The sequence below is a fragment of the Saccoglossus kowalevskii genome, unplaced genomic scaffold (genome assembly GCF_978046115.1).
Source record: "Saccoglossus kowalevskii unplaced genomic scaffold, keSacKowa6.1 SCAFFOLD_272, whole genome shotgun sequence".
Classification (NCBI taxonomy): domain Eukaryota; kingdom Metazoa; phylum Hemichordata; class Enteropneusta; family Harrimaniidae; genus Saccoglossus; species Saccoglossus kowalevskii.
In genome coordinates, this window is record NW_028188725.1 from 22,584 (window position 1) to 39,328 (window position 16,745).

The window sequence follows — 16,745 nt, forward strand, 5'->3', positions numbered from 1 at the left end:
ATTGAAATAAAGTCCAAGATTGGTCGGTTATGTACGTACTTATCCAGAGTGAATTCATAACCATTTTAACACGTAGCCAGGGTAATGAAATTAAACGGTACCCACCGAAAAATACACAGGGTCAGAACCCTGACCAACATATTGAAATAAAGTCCAAGATTGGTCGGTTATGTACGTACTTATCCAGAGTGAATTCATAACCATTTTAACACGTAGCCAGGGTAATGAAATTAAACGGTACCCACCGAAAAATACACAGGGTCAGAACCCTGACCAACATATTGAAATAAAGTCCAAGATTGGTCGGTTATGTACGTACTTATCCAGAGTGAATTCATAACCATTTTAACACGTAGCCAGGGTAATGAAATTAAACGGTACCCACCGAAAAATACACAGGGTCAGAACCCTGACCAACATATTGAAATAAAGTCCAAGATTGGTCGGTTATGTACGTACTTATCCAGAGTGAATTCATAACCATTTTAACACGTAGCCAGGGTAATGAAATTAAACGGTACCCACCGAAAAATACACAGGGTCTGAACCCTGACCAACATATTGAAATAAAGTCCAAGATTGGTCGGTTATGTACGTACTTATCCAAAATGAATTCATAACCATTTTAACACGTAGCCAGGGTAATGAAATTAAACGGTACCCACCGAAAAATACACAGGGTCAGAACCCTGACCAACACATTGAAATATAAAGTCCAAGATTGGTCGGTTATGTACGTACTTATCCAAAATGAAATCATAACCATTTTAACACGTAGCCAGGGTAATGAAATTAAACGGTACCCACCGAAAAATACACAGGGTCAGAACCCTGACCAACATATTGAAATAAAGTCCAAGATTGGTCGGTTATGTACGTACTTATCCAGAGTGAATTCATAACCATTTTAACACGTAGCCAGGGTAATGAAATTAAACGGTACCCACCGAAAAATACACAGGGTCAGAACCCTGACCAACATATTGAAATAAAGTCCAAGATTGGTCGGTTATGTACGTACTTATCCAAAATGAATTCATAACCATTTTAACACGTAGCCAGGGTAATGAAATTAAACGGTACCCACCGAAAAATACACAGGGTCAGAACCCTGACCAACACATTGAAATAAAGTCCAAGATTGGTCGGTTATGTACGTACTTATCCAGAGTGAATTCATAACCATTTTAACACGTAGCCAGGGTAATGAAATTAAACGGTACCCACCGAAAAATACACAGGGTCAGAACCCTGACCAACATATTGAAATAAAGTCCAAGATTGGTCGGTTATGTACGTACTTATCCAAAATGAATTCATAACCATTTTAACACGTAGCCAGGGTAATGAACCAATGCATTGCCTGATATTAAATGTTAACTAACGTTTTAGTACATATGTATAAGCATTCAGTAATTTTAATGAAAAAAAAGTACATTTATCTTAGTAATAGTGACACCTGTTGTTTAGTGTGATGAACCCCCACGGTTGGGTACAGGAGCATAGAAGTTTTTAATTAAAATTGTTTTCCATAAGAAAAATGAAACCATCATACATGGCCTTATAAACAGCCTTTTACTTCATAGTGGGGTGGGTGGAGTAAAGCTGTGATTATTTTTATTACTTTCTGACCATCTAGTTTGCCATTTACCATGTCCATATAAACTAAAGCTCCAGCCAATATCAGATTTGACTACTTGTTTCAAGCTATGGCACTTGGAAATGAGTGTTGTGACATGTGGCAAATGTCCAACTGTCTTGGTTAATAAGATTGGCTATATTTCAACTAGAAACAGGTAAACCAGTAGCATGTATTTTTCTGTTGTCGGGATCTGTTATTATTCGATATAGGATTGGTACCCAAATAGTCGCATGTATTATTCTGTTGTCGGGATCTGTTATTATTCGATATAGAATTGGTACCAAAATAGTAGCATGTATTATTCTGTTGTTGGGATCTGTTAACATTCGATATGGGATTGGTACCAAAATAGTCGCATTTATTATTCTGTTGTCGGGATCTGTTATTATTCGATAATGGATTGGTACCAAAATAGTAGCATGTATTTTTCTGTTGTCGGGATCTGTTATTATTCGATATAGGATTGGTACCAAAATAGTAGCATGTATTATTCTGTTATCGGAATCTGTTATTATTCGATATAGGATTGGTACCAAAATAGTAGCATGTATTATTCTGTTATCGGAATCTGTATTTATTCGATATAGGATTGGTACCCAAATAGTCGCATGTATTATTCTGTTGTCGGGATCTGTTATTATTCGATATAGAATTGGTACCAAAATAGTAGCATGTATTATTCTGTTGTCGGGATCTGTTATTATTCGATATAGGATTGGTACCCAAATAGTCGCATGTATTATTCTGTTGTCGGGATCTGTCATTATTCGATATAGGATTGGTACCAAAATAGTAGCATGTATTATTCTGTTGTCGGGATCTGTTATTATTCGATATAGGATTGGTACCAAAATAGTAGCATGTATTTTTCTGTTGTCGGGATCTGTTATTATTCGATATAGGATTGGTACCCAAATAGTCGCATGTATTATTCTGTTGTCGGGATCTGTTATTATTCGATATGGGATTGGTACCCAAATAGTCGCATGTATTATTCTGTTGTCGGGATCTGTTATTATTCGATATAGAATTGGTACCAAAATAGTAGCATGTATTATTCTGTTGTTGGGATCTGTTATTATTCGATATAGGATTGGTACCCAAATAGTCGCATGTATTATTCTGTTGTCTGGATCTGTTATTATTCGATATAGAATTGGTACCAAAATAGTAGCATGTATTTTTCTGTTGTCGGGATCTGTTATTATTCGATATAGGATTGGTACCCAAATAGTCGCATGTATTATTCTGTTGTCGGGATCTGTTATTATTCGATATAGGATTGGTACCAAAATAGTAGCATGTATTATTCTGTTGTCGGAATCTGTTATTATTCGATATAGGATTGGTACCAAAATAGTCGCATGTATTATTCTGTTGTCGGGATCTGTTGTTATTTGATTGAGGATTGGTACCAAAATAGTCGCATTTATTATTCTGTTGTCGGGATCTGTTATTATTCGATAATGGATTGGTACCCAAATAGTCGCATGTATTATTCTGTTGTCGGGATCTGTTATTATTCGATATGGGATTGGTACCCAAATAGTCGCATGTATTATTCTGTTGTCGGGATCTGTTATTATTCGATATAGAATTGGTACCAAAATAGTAGCATGTATTATTCTGTTGTTGGGATCTGTTATTATTCGATATAGGATTGGTACCCAAATAGTCGCATGTATTATTCTGTTGTCTGGATCTGTTATTATTCGATATAGGATTGGTACCAAAATAGTAGCATGTATTATTCTGTTGTCGGAATCTGTTATTATTCGATATGGGATTGGTACCAAAATAGTAGCATGTATTATTCTGTTGTCGGAATTTGTTATTATTCGATATAGGATTGGTACCAAAATAGTAGCATGTATTTTTCTGTTGTCGGGATCTGTTATTATTCGATATAGGATTGGTACCCAAATAGTCGCATGTATTATTCTGTTGTCGGGATCTGTTATTATTCGATATAGAATTGGTACCAAAATAGTAGCATGTATTATTCTGTTGTTGGGATCTGTTAACATTCGATATGGGATTGGTACCAAAATAGTAGCATGTATTATTCTGTTGTCGGAATCTGTTATTATTCGATATGGGATTGGTACCAAAATAGTAGCATGTATTATTCTGTTGTCGGAATTTGTTATTATTCGATATAGGATTGGTACCAAAATAGTAGCATGTATTTTTCTGTTGTCGGGATCTGTTATTATTCGATATAGGATTGGTACCCAAATAGTCGCATGTATTATTCTGTTGTCGGAATCTGTTATTATTCGATATAGGATTGGTACCAAAATAGTAGCATGTATTTTTCTGTTGTTGGGATCTGTTATTATTCGATATAGGATTGGTACCCAAATAGTCGCATGTATTATTTTGTTGTCGGGATCTGTTATTATTCGATTGAGGATTGGTACCAAAATAGTAGCATGTATTTTTCTGTTGTCGGGATCTGTTAACATTCGATATAGGATTGGTACCAAAATAGTAGCATGTATTATTCTGTTGTCGGGATCTGTTATTATTCGATATAGGATTGGTACCAAAATAGTAGCATGTATTATTCTGTTGTCGGGATCTGTTATTATTCGATATAGGATTGGTACCCAAATAGTAGCATGTATTATTCTGTTGTCGGGATCTGTTATTATTCGATATAGGATTGGTACCAAAATAGTAGCATGTATTATTCTGTTGTCGGGATCTGTTATTATTCGATATAGGATTGGTACCCAAATAGTAGCATGTATTATTCTGTTGTCGGGATCTGTTATTATTCGATATAGGATTGGTACCAAAATAGTAGCATGTATTATTCTGTTGTCGGAATCTGTTATTATTCGATATAGGATTGGTACCAAAATAGTAGCATGTATTTTTCTGTTGTTGGGATCTGTTATTATTCGATATAGGATTGGTATTAAAATAGTCGCATGTATTATTCTGTTGTTGGGATCTGTCATTATTCGATATAGGATTATTACCAAAATAGTAGCATGTATTATTCTGTTGTCGGAATCTGTTATTATTCGATATAGGATTGGTACCAAAATAGTCGCATGTATTATTCTGTTGTCGGGATCTGTTGTTATTTGATTGAGGATTGTACCAAAATAGTCGCATTTATTATTCTGTTGTCGGGATCTGTTATTATTCGATAATGGATTGGTACCAAAATAGTAGCATGTATTTGTCTGTTGTCGGGATCTGTTATTATTCGATATAGGATTGGTACCAAAATAGTAGCATGTATTATTCTGTTATCGGAATCTGTTATTATTCGATATAGGATTGGTACCAAAATAGTAGCATGTATTATTCTGTTGTCGGAATCTGTTATTATTCGATATGGGATTGGTACAAAATAGTAGCATGTATTATTCTGTTGTCGGAATTTGTTATTATTCGATATAGGATTGGTACCAAAATAGTAGCATGTATTTTTCTGTTGTTGGGATCTGTTATTATTCGATATAGGATTGGTACCCAAATAGTCGCATGTATTATTCTGTTGTCGGGATCTGTTATTATTCGATATAGAATTGGTACCAAAATAGTAGCATGTATTATTCTGTTGTCGGAATCTGTTATTATTCGATATGGGATTGGTACCAAAATAGTAGCATGTATTATTCTGTTGTCGGAATTTGTTATTATTCGATATAGGATTGGTACCAAAATAGTAGCATGTATTATTCTGTTGTCGGGATCTGTTATTATTCGATATAGAATTGGTACCAAAATAGTAGCATGTATTATTCTGTTGTCGGAATCTGTTATTATTCGATTGAGGATTGGTACCCAAATAGTAGCATGTATTATTCTTTTGTCGGGATCTGTTGTTATTTGATATAGGATTGATACCAAAATAGTAGCATGTATTATTCTGTTGTTGGGATCTGTTAACATTCGATATGGGATTGGTACCAAAATAGTAGCATGTATTATTCTGTTGTCGGAATCTGTTATTATTCGATTGAGGCTTGGTACCAAAATAGTAGCATGTATTTTTCAGTTGTCGGGATCTGTTATTATTCGATATAGGATTGGTACCCAAATAGTCGCATGTATTATTCTGTTGTCGGGATCTGTTAACATTCGATATAGGATTGGTACCAAAATAGTAGCATGTATTATTCTGTTGTCGGGATCTGTTATTATTCGATATAGGATTGGTACCCAAATAATCGCATGTATTATTCTGTTGTCGGGATCTGTCATTATTCGATATAGGATTGGTACCAAAATAGTAGCATGTATTATTCTGTTGTCAGAATCTGTTATTATTCGATATAGGATTGGTACCAAAATAGTCGCATGTATTATTATGTTGTCGGGATCTGTTGTTATTTGATATAGGATTGGTACCAAAATAGTAGCATATATTATTCTGTTGTCGGGATCTGTTATTATTCGATAAAGGATTGGTACCCAAATAGTCGCATGTATTATTCTGTTGTCGGGATCTATTATTATTCGATATAGGATTGGTACCAAAATAGTAGCATGTATTATTCTGTTGTCGGGATCTGTTATTATTCGATATAGGATTGGTACCCAAATAGTAGCATGTATTATTCTGTTGTCGGGATCTGTTATTATTCGATATAGGATTGGTACCCAAATAGTCGCATGTATTATTCTGTTGTCGGGATCTGTCATTATTCGATATAGGATTGGTACCAAAATAGTAGCATGTATTATTCTGTTGTCGGGATCTGTTATTATTCGATATAGGATTGGTACCAAAATAGTCGCATGTATTATTCTGTTGTCGGGATCTGTCATTATTCGATATAGGATTATTACCAAAATAGTAGCATGTATTATTCTGTTGTCGGAATCTGTTATTATTCGATATAGGATTGGTACCGAGATAGTCGCATGTATTATTCTGTTGTCGGGATCTGTTGTTATTTGATTGAGGATTGTACCAAAATAGTCGCATTTATTATTCTGTTGTCGGGATCTGTTATTATTCGATAATGGATTGGTACCAAAATAGTAGCATGTATTTGTCTGTTGTCGGGATCTGTTATTATTCGATATAGGATTGGTACCAAAATAGTCGCATGTATTATTCTGTTGTCGGGATCTGTTGTTATTTGATTGAGGATTGTACCAAAATAGTCGCATTTATTATTCTGTTGTCGGGATCTGTTATTATTCGATAATGGATTGGTACCAAAATAGTAGCATGTATTTGTCTGTTGTCGGGATCTGTTATTATTCGATATAGGATTGGTACCAAAATAGGAGCATGTATTATTCTGTTGTCTGGATCTGTTAACATTCGATATGGGATTGGTACCAAAATAGTAGCATGTATTATTCTGTTGTCGGAATCTGTTATTATTCGATATAGGATTGGTACCAAAATAGTCGCATGTATTATTCTGTTGTCGGGATCTGTTATTATTCGATATAGGATTGGTACCAAAATAGAAGCATGTATTTTTCTGTTGTCGGGATCTGTTATTATTCGATATAGGATTGGTACCCAAATAGTCGCATGTATTATTCTGTTGTCGGGATCTGTTATTATTCGATATGGGATTGGTACCCAAATAGTCGCATGTATTATTCTGTTGTCGGGATCTGTTATTATTCGATATAGAATTGGTACCAAAATAGTAGCATGTATTATTCTGTTGTCTGGATCTGTTATTATTCGATATAGGATTGGTACCCAAATAGTCGCATGTATTATTCTGTTGTCGGGATCTGTCATTATTCGATATAGGATTGGTACCAAAATAGTAGCATGTATTATTCTGTTGTCGGAATTTGTTATTATTCGATATAGGATTGGTACCAAAATAGTAGCATGTATTTTTCTGTTGTCGGGATCTGTTATTATTCGATATAGGATTGGTACCCAAATAGTCGCATGTATTATTCTGTTGTCGGGATCTGTTATTATTCGATATAGAATTGGTACCAAAATAGTAGCATGTATTATTCTGTTGTTGGGATCTGTTAACATTCGATATGGGATTGGTACCAAAATAGTAGCATGTATTATTCTGTTGTCGGAATCTGTTATTATTCGATATGGGATTGGTACCAAAATAGTAGCATGTATTATTCTGTTGTCGGAATTTGTTATTATTCGATATAGGATTGGTACCAAAATAGTAGCATGTATTTTTCTGTTGTCGGGATCTGTTATTATTCGATATAGGATTGGTACCCAAATAGTCGCATGTATTATTCTGTTGTCGGAATCTGTTATTATTCGATATAGGATTGGTACCAAAATAGTAGCATGTATTTTTCTGTTGTTGGGATCTGTTATTATTCGATATAGGATTGGTACCCAAATAGTCGCATGTATTATTCTGTTGTCGGGATCTGTTATTATTCGATTGAGGATTGGTACCAAAATAGTAGCATGTATTTTTCTGTTGTCGGGATCTGTTAACATTCGATATAGGATTGGTACCAAAATAGTAGCATGTATTATTCTGTTGTCGGGATCTGTTATTATTCGATATAGGATTGGTACCAAAATAGTAGCATGTATTATTCTGTTGTCGGGATCTGTTATTATTCGATATAGGATTGGTACCCAAATAGTAGCATGTATTATTCTGTTGTCGGGATCTGTTATTATTCGATATAGGATTGGTACCAAAATAGTAGCATGTATTATTCTGTTGTCGGGATCTGTTATTATTCGATATAGGATTGGTACCCAAATAGTAGCATGTATTATTCTGTTGTCGGGATCTGTTATTATTCGATATAGGATTGGTACCAAAATAGTAGCATGTATTATTCTGTTGTCGGAATCTGTTATTATTCGATATAGGATTGGTACCAAAATAGTAGCATGTATTTTTCTGTTGTTGGGATCTGTTATTATTCGATATAGGATTGGTATTAAAATAGTCGCATGTATTATTCTGTTGTCGGGATCTGTCATTATTCGATATAGGATTATTACCAAAATAGTAGCATGTATTATTCTGTTGTCGGAATCTGTTATTATTCGATATAGGATTGGTACCAAAATAGTCGCATGTATTATTCTGTTGTCGGGATCTGTTGTTATTTGATTGAGGATTGTACCAAAATAGTCGCATTTATTATTCTGTTGTCGGGATCTGTTATTATTCGATAATGGATTGGTACCAAAATAGTAGCATGTATTTGTCTGTTGTCGGGATCTGTTATTATTCGATATAGGATTGGTACCAAAATAGTAGCATGTATTATTCTGTTATCGGAATCTGTTATTATTCGATATAGGATTGGTACCAAAATAGTAGCATGTATTATTCTGTTGTCGGAATCTGTTATTATTCGATATGGGATTGGTACCAAAATAGTAGCATGTATTATTCTGTTGTCGGAATTTGTTATTATTCGATATAGGATTGGTACCAAAATAGTAGCATGTATTTTTCTGTTGTTGGGATCTGTTATTATTCGATATAGGATTGGTACCCAAATAGTCGCATGTATTATTCTGTTGTCGGGATCTGTTATTATTCGATATAGAATTGGTACCAAAATAGTAGCATGTATTATTCTGTTGTCGGAATCTGTTATTATTCGATATGGGATTGGTACCAAAATAGTAGCATGTATTATTCTGTTGTCGGAATTTGTTATTATTCGATATAGGATTGGTACCAAAATAGTAGCATGTATTTTTCTGTTGTTGGGATCTGTTATTATTCGATATAGGATTGGTACCCAAATAGTCGCATGTATTATTCTGTTGTCGGGATCTGTTATTATTCGATATAGAATTGGTACCAAAATAGTAGCATGTATTATTCTGTTGTCGGAATCTGTTATTATTCGATTGAGGATTGGTACCCAAATAGTAGCATGTATTATTCTTTTGTCGGGATCTGTTGTTATTTGATATAGGATTGATACCAAAATAGTAGCATGTATTATTCTGTTGTTGGGATCTGTTAACATTCGATATGGGATTGGTACCAAAATAGTAGCATGTATTATTCTGTTGTCGGAATCTGTTATTATTCGATTGAGGCTTGGTACCAAAATAGTAGCATGTATTTTTCAGTTGTCGGGATCTGTTATTATTCGATATAGGATTGGTACCCAAATAGTCGCATGTATTATTCTGTTGTCGGGATCTGTTAACATTCGATATAGGATTGGTACCAAAATAGTAGCATGTATTATTCTGTTGTCGGGATCTGTTATTATTCGATATAGGATTGGTACCCAAATAATCGCATGTATTATTCTGTTGTCGGGATCTGTCATTATTCGATATAGGATTGGTACCAAAATAGTAGCATGTATTATTCTGTTGTCAGAATCTGTTATTATTCGATATAGGATTGGTACCAAAATAGTCGCATGTATTATTATGTTGTCGGGATCTGTTGTTATTTGATATAGGATTGGTACCAAAATAGTAGCATATATTATTCTGTTGTCGGGATCTGTTATTATTCGATAAAGGATTGGTACCCAAATAGTCGCATGTATTATTCTGTTGTCGGGATCTATTATTATTCGATATAGGATTGGTACCAAAATAGTAGCATGTATTATTCTGTTGTCGGGATCTGTTATTATTCGATATAGGATTGGTACCCAAATAGTAGCATGTATTATTCTGTTGTCGGGATCTGTTATTATTCGATATAGGATTGGTACCCAAATAGTCGCATGTATTATTCTGTTGTCGGGATCTGTCATTATTCGATATAGGATTGGTACCAAAATAGTAGCATGTATTATTCTGTTGTCGGGATCTGTTATTATTCGATATAGGATTGGTACCAAAATAGTCGCATGTATTATTCTGTTGTCGGGATCTGTCATTATTCGATATAGGATTATTACCAAAATAGTAGCATGTATTATTCTGTTGTCGGAATCTGTTATTATTCGATATAGGATTGGTACCGAGATAGTCGCATGTATTATTCTGTTGTCGGGATCTGTTGTTATTTGATTGAGGATTGTACCAAAATAGTCGCATTTATTATTCTGTTGTCGGGATCTGTTATTATTCGATAATGGATTGGTACCAAAATAGTAGCATGTATTTGTCTGTTGTCGGGATCTGTTATTATTCGATATAGGATTGGTACCAAAATAGTCGCATGTATTATTCTGTTGTCGGGATCTGTTGTTATTTGATTGAGGATTGTACCAAAATAGTCGCATTTATTATTCTGTTGTCGGGATCTGTTATTATTCGATAATGGATTGGTACCAAAATAGTAGCATGTATTTGTCTGTTGTCGGGATCTGTTATTATTCGATATAGGATTGGTACCAAAATAGGAGCATGTATTATTCTGTTGTCTGGATCTGTTAACATTCGATATGGGATTGGTACCAAAATAGTAGCATGTATTATTCTGTTGTCGGGATCTGTTATTATTCGATATAGGATTGGTACCAAAATAGAAGCATGTATTTTTCTGTTGTCGGGATCTGTTATTATTCGATATAGGATTGGTACCCAAATAGTCGCATGTATTATTCTGTTGTCGGGATCTGTTATTATTCGATATGGGATTGGTACCCAAATAGTCGCATGTATTATTCTGTTGTCGGGATCTGTTATTATTCGATATAGAATTGGTACCAAAATAGTAGCATGTATTATTCTGTTGTCTGGATCTGTTATTATTCGATATAGGATTGGTACCCAAATAGTCGCATGTATTATTCTGTTGTCGGGATCTGTCATTATTCGATATAGGATTGGTACCAAAATAGTAGCATGTATTATTCTGTTGTCGGAATCTGTTATTATTCGATATAGGATTGGTACCAAAATAGTAGCATGTATTTTTCTGTTGTCGGGATCTGTTATTATTCGATATAGGATTGGTACCCAAATAGTCGCATGTATTATTCTGTTGTCGGGATCTGTTATTATTCGATATAGAATTGGTACCAAAATAGTAGCATGTATTATTCTGTTGTTGGGATCTGTTAACATTCGATATGGGATTGGTACCAAAATAGTCGCATGTATTATTCTGTTGTCGGGATCTGTCATTATTCGATATAGGATTGGTACCAAAATAGTAGCATGTATTATTCTGTTGTCGGGATCTGTTATTATTCGATATAGGATTGGTACCAAAATAGTAGCATGTATTTTTCTGTTGTCGGGATCTGTTATTATTCGATATAGGATTGGTACCCAAATAGTCGCATGTATTATTCTGTTGTCGGGATCTGTTATTATTCGATATGGGATTGGTACCCAAATAGTCGCATGTATTATTCTGTTGTCGGGATCTGTTATTATTCGATATAGAATTGGTACCAAAATAGTAGCATGTATTATTCTGTTGTCTGGATCTGTTATTATTCGATATAGGATTGGTACCCAAATAGTCGCATGTATTATTCTGTTGTCGGGATCTGTCATTATTCGATATAGGATTGGTACCAAAATAGTAGCATGTATTATTCTGTTGTCGGAATCTGTTATTATTCGATTGAGGATTGGTACCAAAATAGTAGCATGTATTATTCTGTTGTCAGGATCTGTTATTATTCGATATAGGATTGGTACCAAAATAGTAGCATGTATTTTTCTGTTGTCGGGATCTCTTATTATTCGATATAGGATTGGTACCAAAATAGTCGCATGTATTATTCTGTTGTCGGGATCTGTCATTATTCGATATAGGATTGGTACCAAAATAGTAGCATGTATTATTCTGTTGTCGGAATCTGTTATTATTCGATATAGGATTGGTACCAAAATAGTCGCATGTATTATTCTGTTGTCGGGATCTGTTGTTATTTGATTGAGGATTGGTACCAAAATAGTCGCATTTATTATTCTGTTGTCGGGATCTGTTATTATTCGATAATGGATTGGTACCAAAATAGTAGCATGTATTTTTCTGTTGTCGGGATCTGTTATTATTCGATATAGGATTGGTACCAAAATAGTAGCATGTATTATTCTGTTATCGGAATCTGTTATTATTCGATATAGGATTGGTACCAAAATAGTAGCATGTATTATTCTGTTGTCGGAATCTGTTATTATTCGATATGGGATTGGTACCAAAATAGTAGCATGTATTATTCTGTTGTCGGAATTTGTTATTATTCGATATAGGATTGGTACCAAAATAGTAGCATGTATTTTTCTGTTGTCGGGATCTGTTATTATTCGATATAGGATTGGTACCCAAATAGTCGCATGTATTATTCTGTTGTCGGGATCTGTTATTATTCGATATAGAATTGGTACCAAAATAGTAGCATGTATTATTCTGTTGTTGGGATCTGTTAACATTCGATATGGGATTGGTACCAAAATCGTAGCATGTATTATTCTGTTGTCGGAATCTGTTATTATTCGATATGGGATTGGTACCAAAATAGTAGCATGTATTATTCTGTTGTCGGAATTTGTTATTATTCGATATAGGATTGGTACCAAAATAGTAGCATGTATTTTTCTGTTGTCGGGATCTGTTAACATTCGATATGGGATTGGTACCAAAATAGTAGCATGTATTATTCTGTTGTCGGAATCTGTTATTATTCGATATGGGATTGGTACCAAAATAGTAGCATGTATTATTCTGTTGTCGGAATTTGTTATTATTCGATATAGGATTGGTACCAAAATAGTAGCATGTATTTTTCTGTTGTCGGGATCTGTTATTATTCGATATAGGATTGGTACCCAAATAGTCGCATGTATTATTCTGTTGTCGGAATCTGTTATTATTCGATATAGGATTGGTACCAAAATAGTAGCATGTATTTTTCTGTTGTTGGGATCTGTTATTATTCGATATAGGATTGGTACCCAAATAGTCGCATGTATTATTTTGTTGTCGGGATCTGTTATTATTCGATTGAGGATTGGTACCAAAATAGTAGCATGTATTTTTCTGTTGTCGGGATCTGTTAACATTCGATATAGGATTGGTACCAAAATAGTAGCATGTATTATTCTGTTGTCGGGATCTGTTATTATTCGATATAGGATTGGTACCAAAATAGTAGCATGTATTATTCTGTTGTCGGGATCTGTTATTATTCGATATAGGATTGGTACCCAAATAGTAGCATGTATTATTCTGTTGTCGGGATCTGTTATTATTCGATATAGGATTGGTACCAAAATAGTAGCATGTATTATTCTGTTGTCGGGATCTGTTATTATTCGATATAGGATTGGTACCCAAATAGTAGCATGTATTATTCTGTTGTCGGGATCTGTTATTATTCGATATAGGATTGGTACCAAAATAGTAGCATGTATTATTCTGTTGTCGGAATCTGTTATTATTCGATATAGGATTGGTACCAAAATAGTAGCATGTATTTTTCTGTTGTTGGGATCTGTTATTATTCGATATAGGATTGGTATTAAAATAGTCGCATGTATTATTCTGTTGTTGGGATCTGTCATTATTCGATATAGGATTATTACCAAAATAGTAGCATGTATTATTCTGTTGTCGGAATCTGTTATTATTCGATATAGGATTGGTACCAAAATAGTCGCATGTATTATTCTGTTGTCGGGATCTGTTGTTATTTGATTGAGGATTGTACCAAAATAGTCGCATTTATTATTCTGTTGTCGGGATCTGTTATTATTCGATAATGGATTGGTACCAAAATAGTAGCATGTATTTGTCTGTTGTCGGGATCTGTTATTATTCGATATAGGATTGGTACCAAAATAGTAGCATGTATTATTCTGTTATCGGAATCTGTTATTATTCGATATAGGATTGGTACCAAAATAGTAGCATGTATTATTCTGTTGTCGGAATCTGTTATTATTCGATATGGGATTGGTACAAAATAGTAGCATGTATTATTCTGTTGTCGGAATTTGTTATTATTCGATATAGGATTGGTACCAAAATAGTAGCATGTATTTTTCTGTTGTTGGGATCTGTTATTATTCGATATAGGATTGGTACCCAAATAGTCGCATGTATTATTCTGTTGTCGGGATCTGTTATTATTCGATATAGAATTGGTACCAAAATAGTAGCATGTATTATTCTGTTGTCGGAATCTGTTATTATTCGATATGGGATTGGTACCAAAATAGTAGCATGTATTATTCTGTTGTCGGAATTTGTTATTATTCGATATAGGATTGGTACCAAAATAGTAGCATGTATTATTCTGTTGTCGGGATCTGTTATTATTCGATATAGAATTGGTACCAAAATAGTAGCATGTATTATTCTGTTGTCGGAATCTGTTATTATTCGATTGAGGATTGGTACCCAAATAGTAGCATGTATTATTCTTTTGTCGGGATCTGTTGTTATTTGATATAGGATTGATACCAAAATAGTAGCATGTATTATTCTGTTGTTGGGATCTGTTAACATTCGATATGGGATTGGTACCAAAATAGTAGCATGTATTATTCTGTTGTCGGAATCTGTTATTATTCGATTGAGGCTTGGTACCAAAATAGTAGCATGTATTTTTCAGTTGTCGGGATCTGTTATTATTCGATATAGGATTGGTACCCAAATAGTCGCATGTATTATTCTGTTGTCGGGATCTGTTAACATTCGATATAGGATTGGTACCAAAATAGTAGCATGTATTATTCTGTTGTCGGGATCTGTTATTATTCGATATAGGATTGGTACCCAAATAATCGCATGTATTATTCTGTTGTCGGGATCTGTCATTATTCGATATAGGATTGGTACCAAAATAGTAGCATGTATTATTCTGTTGTCAGAATCTGTTATTATTCGATATAGGATTGGTACCAAAATAGTCGCATGTATTATTATGTTGTCGGGATCTGTTGTTATTTGATATAGGATTGGTACCAAAATAGTAGCATATATTATTCTGTTGTCGGGATCTGTTATTATTCGATAAAGGATTGGTACCCAAATAGTCGCATGTATTATTCTGTTGTCGGGATCTATTATTATTCGATATAGGATTGGTACCAAAATAGTAGCATGTATTATTCTGTTGTCGGGATCTGTTATTATTCGATATAGGATTGGTACCCAAATAGTAGCATGTATTATTCTGTTGTCGGGATCTGTTATTATTCGATATAGGATTGGTACCCAAATAGTCGCATGTATTATTCTGTTGTCGGGATCTGTCATTATTCGATATAGGATTGGTACCAAAATAGTAGCATGTATTATTCTGTTGTCGGGATCTGTTATTATTCGATATAGGATTGGTACCAAAATAGTCGCATGTATTATTCTGTTGTCGGGATCTGTCATTATTCGATATAGGATTATTACCAAAATAGTAGCATGTATTATTCTGTTGTCGGAATCTGTTATTATTCGATATAGGATTGGTACCGAGATAGTCGCATGTATTATTCTGTTGTCGGGATCTGTTGTTATTTGATTGAGGATTGTACCAAAATAGTCGCATTTATTATTCTGTTGTCGGGATCTGTTATTATTCGATAATGGATTGGTACCAAAATAGTAGCATGTATTTGTCTGTTGTCGGGATCTGTTATTATTCGATATAGGATTGGTACCAAAATAGTCGCATGTATTATTCTGTTGTCGGGATCTGTTGTTATTTGATTGAGGATTGTACCAAAATAGTCGCATTTATTATTCTGTTGTCGGGATCTGTTATTATTCGATAATGGATTGGTACCAAAATAGTAGCATGTATTTGTCTGTTGTCGGGATCTGTTATTATTCGATATAGGATTGGTACCAAAATAGGAGCATGTATTATTCTGTTGTCTGGATCTGTTAACATTCGATATGGGATTGGTACCAAAATAGTAGCATGTATTATTCTGTTGTCGGAATCTGTTATTATTCGATATAGGATTGGTACCAAAATAGTCGCATGTATTATTCTGTTGTCGGGATCTGTTATTATTCGATATAGGATTGGTACCAAAATAGAAGCATGTATTTTTCTGTTGTCGGGATCTGTTATTATTCGATATAGGATTGGTACCCAAATAGTCGCATGTATTATTCTGTTGTCGGGATCTGTTATTATTCGATATGGGATTGGTACCCAAATAGTCGCATGTATTATTCTGTTGTCGGGATCTGTTATTATTCGATATAGAATTGGTACCAAAATAGTAGCATGTATTATTCTGTTG